This window comes from Xiphias gladius, chromosome 2 (assembly GCF_016859285.1).
Source record: "Xiphias gladius isolate SHS-SW01 ecotype Sanya breed wild chromosome 2, ASM1685928v1, whole genome shotgun sequence".
In the NCBI taxonomy this organism is placed as follows: domain Eukaryota; kingdom Metazoa; phylum Chordata; class Actinopteri; order Istiophoriformes; family Xiphiidae; genus Xiphias; species Xiphias gladius.
In genome coordinates this window covers 21,622,283-21,634,373 of record NC_053401.1, presented here as the reverse complement: position 1 = coordinate 21,634,373, position 12,091 = coordinate 21,622,283, and the positions used below count along the sequence as shown (strand labels likewise).

Here is a 12,091-nt window from a genome sequence, read left to right as displayed (position 1 = left end):
ACTTAGAAAAGTTCCCATGCTTCATTTTTCACGTGACGGCAGAAGTTGATGTTTTTCTGTGCCGAAATAGCTCAGTTGGGAGAGCGTTAGACTGAAGATCTAACAGGCCTACTCCTCGATGTTACAACTTAGAAAAGTTCCCATGCTTCATTTTTCATGGATGTTGAGGTGCTTTTCACCTGACGGGCAGAAGTTGATGTTTTTCTGTGCCGAAATAGCTCAGTTGGGAGATCGTTAGACTGAAGATCCAAGAGGCCTACTCCTCGATGTTACAACTTAGAAAAGTTCCCATGCTTCATTTTTCATGGATGTTGAGGTGCTTTTCACGTGACGGCAGAAGTTGATGTTTTTCTGTGCCGAAATAGCTCAGTTGGGAGAGCGTTAGACTGAAGATCTAACAGGCCTACTCCTCGATGTTACAACTTAGAAAAGTTCCCATGCTTCATTTTTCATGGATGTTGAGGTGCTTTTCACGTGACGGGCACCAGGTTGTTGTTTTTCTGTGCCGAAATAGCTCAGTTGGGAGAGCGTTAGACTGAAGATCTAAAGGTCCCTGGTTCAATCCCGGGTTTCGGCATCTGATGGGTTGACGAGGAAGTTGAGGTGATTAGCTTTATCTCCTCCCTGTACTCTAGTGGCAGAGGCCTACTCCTCAATGTTACAACTTAGAAAAGTTCCCATTCCTTGCACCCCATAATATCCTAGCATGCTGAAATAGCTCAGTGAGTAATATTGTAACATCCCTCTTACGGTTTGTGGAAAGTTTGTTTTCTGAAATGTCTGCTTCATTTTTCACAGATGTTGAGGTGCTTTTAAGGTGACGGGCAGAAGTTGATGTTTTTCTTTGCCGAAATAGTTCAGTTGGCAGAGCGTTAGACTGAAGATCTAACAGGCCTACTCCTCGATGTTAAAACTTAGAAAAGTTCCCATTCCTTGCACCCCATAATATCCTAGCATGCTGAAATAGCTCAGTGAGTAATATTGTAACATCCCTCTTACGGTTTGTGGAAAGTTTGTTTTCTGAGATGTCTGCTTCATTTTTCACAGATGTTGAGGTGCTTTTCAGGTGACGGCAGAAGTTGATGTTTTTCTTGCGAAATAGTTCAGTTGGCAGAGCGTTAGACTGAAGATCTAACAGGCCTACTCCTCGATGTTACAACTTAGAAAAGTTCCCATGCTTCATTTTTCATGGATGTTGAGGTGCTTTTCACCTGACGGCAGAAGTTGATGTTTTTCTGTGCCGAAATAGCTCAGTTGGGAGAGCGTTAGACTGAAGATCTAAAGGTCCCTGGTTCAATCCCGGGTTTCGGCATTTGCTGGGTTGACGAGGATGTTGAGGCGATTAGCTTTATCTCCTCCCTGTACTCTAGTGGCAGAGGCCTACTCCTCAATGTTACAACTTAGAAAAGTTCCCATTCCTTGCACCCCATAATATCCTAGCATGCTGAAATAGCTCAGTGAGTAATATTGTAACATCCCTCTTACGGTTTGTGGAAAGTTCTTTTTCTGAAATGTCTGCTTCATTTTTCATGGATGTTGAGGTGCTTTTAAGGTGACGGGCAGAAGTTGATGTTTTTCTTTGCCGAAATAGTTCAGTTGGCAGAGCGTTAGACTGAAGATCTAACAGGCCTACTCCTCGATGTTACAACTCAGAAAAGTTCCCATGCTTCATTTTTCATGGATGTTGAGGTGCTTTTCACCTGACGGCAGAAGTTGATGTTTTTCTGTGCCGAAATAGCTCAGTTGGCAGAGCGTTAGACTGAAGATCTAACAGGCCTACTCCTCGATGTTACAACTTAGAAAAGTTCCCATTCATGCTGAAATAGCTCAGTGAGTAAGAAATGTCTGCTTCATTTTTCATGGATGTTGAGGTGCTTTTAAGGTGACGGGCAGAAGTTGATGTTTTTCTTTGCCGAAATAGTTCAGTTGGTAGAGCGTTAGACTGAAGATCTAACAGGCCTACTCCTCGATGTTAAAACTTAGAAAAGTTCCCATTCCTTGCACCCCATAATATCCTAGCATGCTGAAATAGCTCAGTGAGTAATATTGTAACATCCCTCTTACGGTTTGTGGAAAGTTTGTTTTCTGAGATGTCTGCTTCATTTTTCACAGATGTTGAGGTGCTTTTCAGGTGACGGGCAGAAGTTGATGTTTTTCTGTGCCGAAATAGCTCAGTTGGCAGAGCGTTAGACTGAAGATCTAACAGGCCTACTCTCGATGTTAAAACTTAGAAAAGTTCCCATTAGCATGCTGAAATAGCTCAGTGAGTAAAAATGTCTGCTTCATTTTTCATGGATGTTGAGGTGCTTTTCAGGTGACGGGCAGAAGTTGATGTTTTTCTTTGCCGAAATAGTTCAGTTGGTAGAGCGTTAGACTGAAGATCTAACAGGCCTACTCCTCGATGTTACAACTTAGAAAAGTTCCCATGCTTCATTTTTCATGGATGTTGAGGTGCTTTTCACATGACAGGCAGCAGGTTGTGGCTTTTCTGTGCCGAAATAGCTCAGTTGGGAGATCGTTAGACTGAAGATCCAAGAGGCCTACTCCTCGATGTTAGAACTTAGAAAAGTTCCCATGCTTCATTTTTCATGGATGTTGAGGTGCTTTTCACCTGACGGCAGAAGTTGATGTTTTTCTGTGCCGAAATAGCTCAGTTGGGAGATCGTTAGACTGAAGATCCAAGAGGCCTACTCCTCGATGTTACAACTTAGAAAAGTTCCCATGCTTCATTTTTCATGGATGTTGAGGTGCTTTTCACGTGACGGCAGAAGTTGATGTTTTTCTGTGCCGAAATAGCTCAGTTGGGAGAGCGTTAGACTGAAGATCTAAAGGTCCCTGGTTCAATCCCGGGTTTCGGCATCTGATGGGTTGACGAGGATGTTGAGGCGATTAGCTTTATCTCCTTCCTGTACTCTAGTGGCAGAGGCCTACTCCTCGATGTTAAAACTTAGAAAAGTTCCCATTCCTTGCACCCCATAATATCCTAGCATGCTGAAATAGCTCAGTGAGTAATATTGTAACATCCCTCTTACGGTTTGTGGAAAGTTTGTTTTCTGAAATGTCTGCTTCATTTTTCACAGATGTTGAGGTGCTTTTCAGGTGACGGGCAGAAGTTGATGTTTTTCTTTGCCGAAATAGTTCAGTTGGCAGAGCGTTAGACTGAAGATCTAACAGGCCTACTCCTCGATGTTAAAACTTAGAAAAGTTCCCATGCTTCATTTTTCATGGATGTTGAGGTGCTTTTCACGTGACGGCAGAAGTTGATGTTTTTCTGTGCCGAAATAGCTCAGTTGGGAGAGCGTTAGACTGAAGATCTAAAGGTCCCTGGTTCAATCCCGGGTTTCGGCATCTGATGGGTTGAAGAGGATGTTGAGGCGATTAGCTTTATCTCCTCCCTGTACTCTAGTGGCAGAGGCCTACTCCTCAATGTTACAACTTAGAAAAGTTCCCATTCCTTGCACCCCATAATATCCTAGCATGCTGAAATAGCTCAGTGAGTAATATTGTAACATCCCTCTTACGGTTTGTGGAAAGTTCTTTTTCTGAAATGTCTGCTTCATTTTTCACAGATGTTGAGGTGCTTTTAAGGTGACGGGCAGAAGTTGATGCTTTTCTTTGCCGAAATAGTTCAGTTGGCAGAGCGTTAGACTGAAGATCTAACAGGCCTACTCCTCGATGTTAAAACTTAGAAAAGTTCCCATTCCTTGCACCCCATAAGCTTCATTTTTCACAGATGTTGAGGTGCTTTTCAGGTGACGGGCAGAAGTTGATGTTTTTCTTTGCCGAAATAGTTCAGTTGGCAGAGCGTTAGACTGAAGATCTAACAGGCCTACTCCTCGATGTTACAACTTAGAAAAGTTCCCATGCTTCATTTTTCATGGATGTTGAGGTGCTTTTCACCTGACGGGCAGAAGTTGATGTTTTTCTGTGCCGAAATAGCTCAGTTGGGAGATCGTTAGACTGAAGATCTAAAGGTCCCTGGTTCAATCCCGGGTTTTGGCATTTGCTGGGTTGACGAGGATGTTGAGGCGATTGGCTTTATCTTCATCTCCTCCCTGTACTCTAGTGGCAGAGGCCTACTCCTCGATGTTACAACTTAGAAAAGTTCCCATTCCTTGCACCCCATAATATCCTAGCATGCTGAAATAGCTCAGTGAGTAATATTGTAACATCCCTCTTACGGTTTGTGAAGAGTTTGTTTTCTGAAATGTCTGCTTCATTTTTCACAGATGTTGAGGTGCTTTTCACGTGACGGGCAGAAGTTGATGTTTTTCTTTGCCGAAATAGTTCAGTTGGGAGAGCGTTAGACTGAAGATCTAACAGGCCTACTCCTCGATGTTACAACTTAGAAAAGTTCCCATGCTTCATTTTTCATGGATGTTGAGGTGCTTTTCACGTGACAGGCACCAGGTTGTGGCTTTTCTGTGCCGAAATAGCTCAGTTGGGAGAACGTTAGACTGAAGATCCAAGAGGCCTACTCCTCGATGTTAGAACTTAGAAAAGTTCCCATGCTTCATTTTTCATGGATGTTGAGGTGCTTTTCACCTGACGGGCAGAAGTTGATGTTTTTCTGTGCCGAAATAGCTCAGTTGGGAGAGCGTTAGACTGAAGATCTAACAGGCCTACTCCTCGATGTTACAACTTAGAAAAGTTCCCATGCTTCATTTTTCACGTGACGGCAGAAGTTGATGTTTTTCTGTGCCGAAATAGCTCAGTTGGGAGAGCGTTAGACTGAAGATCTAACAGGCCTACTCCTCGATGTTACAACTTAGAAAAGTTCCCATGCTTCATTTTTCACGTGACGGCAGAAGTTGATGTTTTTCTGTGCCGAAATAGCTCAGTTGGGAGAGCGTTAGACTGAAGATCTAACAGGCCTACTCCTCGATGTTACAACTTAGAAAAGTTCCCATGCTTCATTTTTCATGGATGTTGAGGTGCTTTTCACGTGACAGGCACCAGGTTGTTGTTTTTCTGTGCCGAAATAGCTCAGTTGGGAGAGCGTTAGACTGAAGATCTAAAGGTCCCTGGTTCAGTCCCGGGTTTCGGCATCTGATGGGTTGACGAGGAAGTTGAGGTGATTAGCTTTATCTCCTCCATGTACTCTAGTGGCAGAGGCCTACTCCTCAATGTTACAACTTAGAAAAGTTCCCATTCCTTGCACCCCATAATATCCTAGCATGCTGAAATAGCTCAGTGAGTAATATTGTAACATCCCTCTTACGGTTTGTGGAAAGTTTGTTTTCTGAAATGTCTGCTTCATTTTTCACAGATGTTGAGGTGCTTTTAAGGTGACGGGCAGAAGTTGATGCTTTTCTTTGCCGAAATAGTTCAGTTGGCAGAGCGTTAGACTGAAGATCTAACAGGCCTACTCCTCGATGTTAAAACTTAGAAAAGTTCCCATTCCTTGCACCCCATAATATCCTAGCATGCTGAAATAGCTCAGTGAGTAATATTGTAACATCCCTCTTACGGTTTGTGGAAAGTTTGTTTTCTGAGATGTCTGCTTCATTTTTCACAGATGTTGAGGTGCTTTTCAGGTGACGGGCAGAAGTTGATGTTTTTCTTTGCCGAAATAGTTCAGTTGGCAGAGCGTTAGACTGAAGATCTAACAGGCCTACTCCTCGATGTTACAACTTAGAAAAGTTCCCATGCTTCATTTTTCATGGATGTTGAGGTGCTTTTCACCTGACGGCAGAAGTTGATGTTTTTCTGTGCCGAAATAGCTCAGTTGGGAGAGCGTTAGACTGAAGATCTAAAGGTCCCTGGTTCAATCCCGGGTTTCGGCATTTGCTGGGTTGACGAGGATGTTGAGGCGATTAGCTTTATCTCCTCCCTGTACTCTAGTGGCAGAGGCCTACTCCTCAATGTTACAACTTAGAAAAGTTCCCATTCCTTGCACCCCATAATATCCTAGCATGCTGAAATAGCTCAGTGAGTAATATTGTAACATCCCTCTTACGGTTTGTGGAAAGTTTGTTTTCTGAGATGTCTGCTTCATTTTTCATGGATGTTGAGGTGCTTTTAAGGTGACGGGCAGAAGTTGATGTTTTTCTTTGCCGAAATAGTTCAGTTGGCAGAGCGTTAGACTGAAGATCTAACAGGCCTACTCCTCGATGTTACAACTCAGAAAAGTTCCCATGCTTCATTTTTCATGGATGTTGAGGTGCTTTTCACCTGACGGCAGAAGTTGATGTTTTTCTGTGCCGAAATAGCTCAGTTGGCAGAGCGTTAGACTGAAGATCTAACAGGCCTACTCCTCGATGTTACAACTTAGAAAAGTTCCCATGCTTCATTTTTCATGGATGTTGAGGTGCTTTTCACGTGACGGCAGAAGTTGATGTTTTTCTGTGCCGAAATAGCTCAGTTGGGAGAGCGTTAGATTGAAGATCTAAAGGTCCCTGGTTCAATCCCGGGTTTCGGCATCTGATGGGTTGACGAGGATGTTGAGGCGATTAGCTTTATCTCCTCCCTGTACTCTAGTGGCAGAGGCCTACTCCTCGATGTTACAACTTAGAAAAGTTCCCATTCCTTGCACCCCATAATATCCTAGCATGCTGAAATAGCTCAGTGAGTAATATTGTAACATCCCTCTTACGGTTTGTGGAAAGTTCTTTTTCTGAAATGTCTGCTTCATTTTTCATGGATGTTGAGGTGCTTTTAAGGTGACGGGCAGAAGTTGATGTTTTTCTTTGCCGAAATAGTTCAGTTGGCAGAGCGTTAGACTGAAGATCTAACAGGCCTACTCCTCGATGTTACAACTCAGAAAAGTTCCCATGCTTCATTTTTCATGGATGTTGAGGTGCTTTTCACGTGACGGCAGAAGTTGATGTTTTTCTGTGCCGAAATAGCTCAGTTGGCAGAGCGTTAGACTGAAGATCTAACAGGCCTACTCCTCGATGTTACAACTTAGAAAAGTTCCCATGCTTCATTTTTCATGGATGTTGAGGTGCTTTTCACGTGACGGCAGAAGTTGATGTTTTTCTGTGCCGAAATAGCTCAGTTGGGAGAGCGTTAGACTGAAGATCTAAAGGTCCCTGGTTCAATCCCGGGTTTCGGCATCTGATGGGTTGACGAGGATGTTGAGGCGATTAGCTTTATCTCCTCCCTGTACTCTAGTGGCAGAGGCCTACTCCTCGATGTTACAACTTAGAAAAGTTCCCATTCCTTGCACCCCATAATATCCTAGCATGCTGAAATAGCTCAGTGAGTAATATTGTAACATCCCTCTTACGGTTTGTGGAAAGTTCTTTTTCTGAAATGTCTGCTTCATTTTTCATGGATGTTGAGGTGCTTTTAAGGTGACGGGCAGAAGTTGATGTTTTTCTTTGCCGAAATAGTTCAGTTGGCAGAGCGTTAGACTGAAGATCTAACAGGCCTACTCCTCGATGTTACAACTTAGAAAAGTTCCCATGCTTCATTTTTCATGGATGTTGAGGTGCTTTTCACGTGACGGGCAGAAGTTGATGTTTTTCTGTGCCGAAATAGCTCAGTTGGCAGAGCGTTAGACTGAAGATCTAACAGGCCTACTCCTCGATGTTACAACTTAGAAAAGTTCCCATGCTTCATTTTTCATGGATGTTGAGGTGCTTTTCACGTGACGGCAGAAGTTGATGTTTTTCTGTGCCGAAATAGCTCAGTTGGGAGAGCGTTAGACTGAAGATCTAAAGGTCCCTGGTTCAATCCCGGGTTTCGGCATCTGATGGGTTGACGAGGATGTTGAGGCGATTAGCTTTATCTCCTCCCTGTACTCTAGTGGCAGAGGCCTACTCCTCGATGTTACAACTTAGAAAAGTTCCCATTCCTTGCACCCCATAATATCCTAGCATGCTGAAATAGCTCAGTGAGTAATATTGTAACATCCCTCTTACGGTTTGTGGAAAGTTTGTTTTCTGAAATGTCTGCTTCATTTTTCACAGATGTTGAGGTGCTTTTAAGGTGACGGGCAGAAGTTGATGTTTTTCTTTGCCGAAATAGTTCAGTTGGCAGAGCGTTAGACTGAAGATCTAACAGGCCTACTCCTCGATGTTAAAACTTAGAAAAGTTCCCATTCCTTGCACCCCATAATATCCTAGCATGCTGAAATAGCTCAGTGAGTAATATTGTAACATCCCTCTTACGGTTTGTGGAAAGTTTGTTTTCTGAAATGTCTGCTTCATTTTTCAAAGATGTTGAGGTGCTTTTAAGGTGACGGGCAGAAGTTGATGTTTTTCTTTGCCGAAATAGTTCAGTTGGCAGAGCGTTAGACTGAAGATCTAACAGGCCTACTCCTCGATGTTACAACTTAGAAAAGTTCCCATGCTTCATTTTTCATGGATGTTGAGGTGCTTTTCACGTGACAGGCACCAGGTTGTGGCTTTTCTGTGCCGAAATAGCTCAGTTGGGAGAACGTTAGACTGAAGATCCAAGAGGCCTACTCCTCGATGTTACAACTTAGAAAAGTTCCCATGCTTCATTTTTCATGGATGTTGAGGTGCTTTTCACCTGACGGGCAGAAGTTGATGTTTTTCTGTGCCGAAATAGCTCAGTTGGGAGATCGTTAGACTGAAGATCCAAGAGGCCTACTCCTCGATGTTACAACTCAGAAAAGTTCCCATGCTTCATTTTTCATGGATGTTGAGGTGCTTTTCACCTGACGGCAGAAGTTGATGTTTTTCTGTGCCGAAATAGCTCAGTTGGCAGAGCGTTAGACTGAAGATCTAACAGGCCTACTCCTCGATGTTACAACTTAGAAAAGTTCCCATGCTTCATTTTTCATGGATGTTGAGGTGCTTTTCACGTGACGGCAGAAGTTGATGTTTTTCTGTGCCGAAATAGCTCAGTTGGGAGAGCGTTAGACTGAAGATCTAAAGGTCCCTGGTTCAATCCCGGGTTTCGGCATCTGATGGGTTGACGAGGATGTTGAGGCGATTAGCTTTATCTCCTCCCTGTACTCTAGTGGCAGAGGCCTACTCCTCGATGTTACAACTTAGAAAAGTTCCCATTCCTTGCACCCCATAATATCCTAACATGCTGAAATAGCTCAGTGAGTAATATTGTAACATCCCTCTTACGGTTTGTGGAAAGTTTGTTTTCTGAAATGTCTGCTTCATTTTACATGGATGTTGAGGTGCTTTTCAGGTGACGGGCAGAAGTTGATGTTTTTCTTTGCCGAAATAGTTCAGTTGGCAGAGCGTTAGACTGAAGATCTAACAGGCCTACTCCTCGATGTTACAACTTAGAAAAGTTCCCATGCTTCATTTTTCATGGATGTTGAGGTGCTTTTCACGTGACAGGCACCAGGTTGTGGCTTTTCTGTGCCGAAATAGCTCAGTTGGGAGAGCGTTAGACTGAAGATCTAAGAGGCCTACTCCTCGATGTTACAACTTAGAAAAGTTCCCATGCTTCATTTTTCATGGATGTTGAGGTGCTTTTCACGTGACGGGCAGAAGTTGATGTTTTTCTGTGCCGAAATAGCTCAGTTGGGAGAGCGTTAGACTGAAGATCTAAGAGGCCTACTCCTCGATGTTAGAACTTAGAAAAGTTCCCATGCTTCATTTTTCATGGATGTTGAGGTGCTTTTCACGTGACGGCAGAAGTTGATGTTTTTCTGTGCCGAAATAGCTCAGTTGGGAGAGCGTTAGACTGAAGATCTAAAGGTCCCTGGTTCAATCCCGGGTTTCGACATCTGATGGGTTGACGAGGATGTTGAGGCGATTAGCTTTATCTCCTCCCTGTACTCTAGTGGCAGAGGCCTACTCCTCAATGTTACAACTTAGAAAAGTTCCCATTCCTTGCACCCCTCAGTGAGTAATATTGTAACATCCCTCTTACGGTTTGTGGAAAGTTTGTTTTCTGAAATGTCTGCTTCATTTTTCACAGATGTTGAGGTGCTTTTCAGGTGACGGGCAGAAGTTGATGTTTTTCTTTGCCGAAATAGTTCAGTTGGCAGAGCGTTAGACTGAAGATCTAACAGGCCTACTCCTCGATGTTACAACTTAGAAAAGTTCCCATGCTTCATTTTTCATGGATGTTGAGGTGCTTTTCACGTGACAGGCACCAGGTTGTGGCTTTTCTGTGCCGAAATAGCTCAGTTGGGAGAGCGTTAGACTGAAGATCCAAGAGGCCTACTCCTCGATGTTACAACTTAGAAAAGTTCCCATGCTTCATTTTTCATGGATGTTGAGGTGCTTTTCACGTGACGGCAGAAGTTGATGTTTTTCTGTGCCGAAATAGCTCAGTTGGGAGAGCGTTAGACTGAAGATCTAACAGGCCTACTCCTCGATGTTACAACTTAGAAAAGTTCCCATGCTTCATTTTTCATGGATGTTGAGGTGCTTTTCACGTGACGGTCACCAGGTTGTTGTTTTTCTGTGCCGAAATAGCTCAGTTGGGAGAGCGTTAGACCGAAGATCTAAGAGGCCTACTCCTCGATGTTAGAACTTAGAAAAGTTCCCATGCTTCATTTTTCATGGATGTTGAGGTGCTTTTCACCTGACGGCAGAAGTTGTTGTTTTTCTGTGCCGAAATAGCTCAGTTGGGAGAGCGTTAGACTGAAGATCTAAGAGGCCTACTCCTCGATGTTAGAACTTAGAAAAGTTATGCTTCATTTTTCATGGATGTTGAGGTGCTTTTCACGTGACAGCAGAAGTTGATGTTTTCTGTGCGAAATAGCTCAGTTGGGAGAGCGTTAAACTGAAGATCCAAGAGGCCGACTCCTCGATGTTAGAACTTAGAAAAGTTCCCATGCTTCATTTTTCATGGATGTTGAGGTGCTTTTCACCTGACGGGAACCAGGTTGTTGATTTTCTGTGCCGAAATAGCTCAGTTGGGAGAGCGTTAGACTGAAGATCTAAAGGTCCTGGTTCAATCCCGGGTTTCGGCATCTGATGGGTTGACGAGGATGTTGAGGCGATTAGCTTTATCTCCTCCCTGTACTCTAGTGGCAGAGGCCTACTCCTCAATGTTACAACTTAGAAAAGTTCCCATTCCTTGCACCCCATAATATCCTAGCATGCTGAAATAGCTCAGTGAGTAATATTGTAACATCCCTCTTACGGTTTGTGGAAAGTTTGTTTTCTGAAATGTCTGCTTCATTTTTCACAGATGTTGAGGTGCTTTTCAGGTGACGGGCAGAAGTTGATGTTTTTCTGTGCCGAAATAGCTCAGTTGGGAGAGCGTTAGACTGAAGATCTAAGAGGCCTACTCCTCGATGTTAGAACTTAGAAAAGTTCCCATGCTTATTTTTTCATGGATTTTGAGGTACTTTTCACCTGACGGGCACCAGGTTGGTGTTTTCTGTGCCGAAATAGCTCAGTTGGGAGAGCGTTAGACTGAAGATCTAACAGGCCTACTCCTCGATGTTAGAACTTAGAAAAGTTCCCATGCTTCATTTTTCATGGATGTTGAGGTGCTTTTCACCTGACGGCAGAAGTTGATGTTTTTCTGTGCCGAAATAGCTCAGTTGGGAGAGCGTTAGACTGAAGATCTAAGAGGCCTACTCCTCGATGTTACAACTTAGAAAAGTTCCCATGCTTCATTTTTCATGGATTTTGAGGTGCTTTTCACGTGACGGGCACCAGGTTGTTGTTTTTCTGTGCCGAAATAGCTCAGTTGGGAGAGCGTTAGACTGAAGATCTAAGAGGCCTACCTCAATGTTAAAACTTAGAAAAGTTCCCATTCCTTGCACCCCATACATCATAGCATGCTGTAGCTCAGTGAGTAGTTTGTTTTCTGAGATGTCTTCTTCATTTTTCATGGATGTTGAGGTGCTTTTCAGGTGACGGGCAGAAGTTGATGTTTTTCTTTGCCGAAATAGTTCAGTTGGCAGAGCGTTAGACTGAAGATCTAACAGGCCTATTCCTCGATGTTACAACTTAGAAAAGTTCCCATGCTTCATTTTTCATGGATGTTGAGGTGCTTTTCACGTGACAGGCACCAGGTTGTGGCTTTTCTGTGCCGAAATAGCTCAGTTGGGAGAGCGTTAGACTGAAGATCCAAGAGGCCTACTCCTCGATGTTAGAACTTAGAAAAGTTCCCATGCTTCATTTTTTCATGGATGTTGAGGTGCTTTTCACGTGACGGTCACCAGGTTGTTGTTTTTCTGTGCCGAAAT

The 12,091-nt window shown here is 43.5% G+C and overlaps 13 non-coding genes across 13 annotated transcripts; all 13 read left to right on the top strand.

The window, feature by feature from the left end:
- The first annotated feature begins 504 nt into the window (after nt 1–504).
- Nucleotides 505–577, top strand: trnaf-gaa. The gene has a single exon. It is a non-coding gene; the product is annotated as a tRNA-Phe (tRNA).
- A 662-nt stretch (nt 578–1,239) lies between these two features.
- On the top strand, nt 1,240–1,312 carry trnaf-gaa. The gene has a single exon. It is a non-coding gene; the product is annotated as a tRNA-Phe (tRNA).
- A 1,474-nt stretch (nt 1,313–2,786) lies between these two features.
- On the top strand, nt 2,787–2,859 carry trnaf-gaa. The gene has a single exon. It is a non-coding gene; the product is annotated as a tRNA-Phe (tRNA).
- A 416-nt stretch (nt 2,860–3,275) lies between these two features.
- Nucleotides 3,276–3,348, top strand: trnaf-gaa. Its single transcript has one exon. It is a non-coding gene; the product is annotated as a tRNA-Phe (tRNA).
- A 581-nt stretch (nt 3,349–3,929) lies between these two features.
- trnaf-gaa lies at nt 3,930–4,002 on the top strand. Its single transcript has one exon. It is a non-coding gene; the product is annotated as a tRNA-Phe (tRNA).
- A 973-nt stretch (nt 4,003–4,975) lies between these two features.
- trnaf-gaa lies at nt 4,976–5,048 on the top strand. Its single transcript has one exon. It is a non-coding gene; the product is annotated as a tRNA-Phe (tRNA).
- Nucleotides 5,049–5,713: 665 nt separating this feature from the next.
- Nucleotides 5,714–5,786, top strand: trnaf-gaa. The gene has a single exon. It is a non-coding gene; the product is annotated as a tRNA-Phe (tRNA).
- Nucleotides 5,787–6,349: 563 nt separating this feature from the next.
- On the top strand, nt 6,350–6,422 carry trnaf-gaa. Its single transcript has one exon. It is a non-coding gene; the product is annotated as a tRNA-Phe (tRNA).
- A 563-nt stretch (nt 6,423–6,985) lies between these two features.
- On the top strand, nt 6,986–7,058 carry trnaf-gaa. Its single transcript has one exon. It is a non-coding gene; the product is annotated as a tRNA-Phe (tRNA).
- Nucleotides 7,059–7,622: 564 nt separating this feature from the next.
- On the top strand, nt 7,623–7,695 carry trnaf-gaa. Its single transcript has one exon. It is a non-coding gene; the product is annotated as a tRNA-Phe (tRNA).
- A 1,109-nt stretch (nt 7,696–8,804) lies between these two features.
- trnaf-gaa lies at nt 8,805–8,877 on the top strand. The gene has a single exon. It is a non-coding gene; the product is annotated as a tRNA-Phe (tRNA).
- Nucleotides 8,878–9,590: 713 nt separating this feature from the next.
- On the top strand, nt 9,591–9,663 carry trnaf-gaa. The gene has a single exon. It is a non-coding gene; the product is annotated as a tRNA-Phe (tRNA).
- A 1,126-nt stretch (nt 9,664–10,789) lies between these two features.
- trnaf-gaa lies at nt 10,790–10,861 on the top strand. Its single transcript has one exon. It is a non-coding gene; the product is annotated as a tRNA-Phe (tRNA).
- Nucleotides 10,862–12,091: the final 1,230 nt, after the last annotated feature.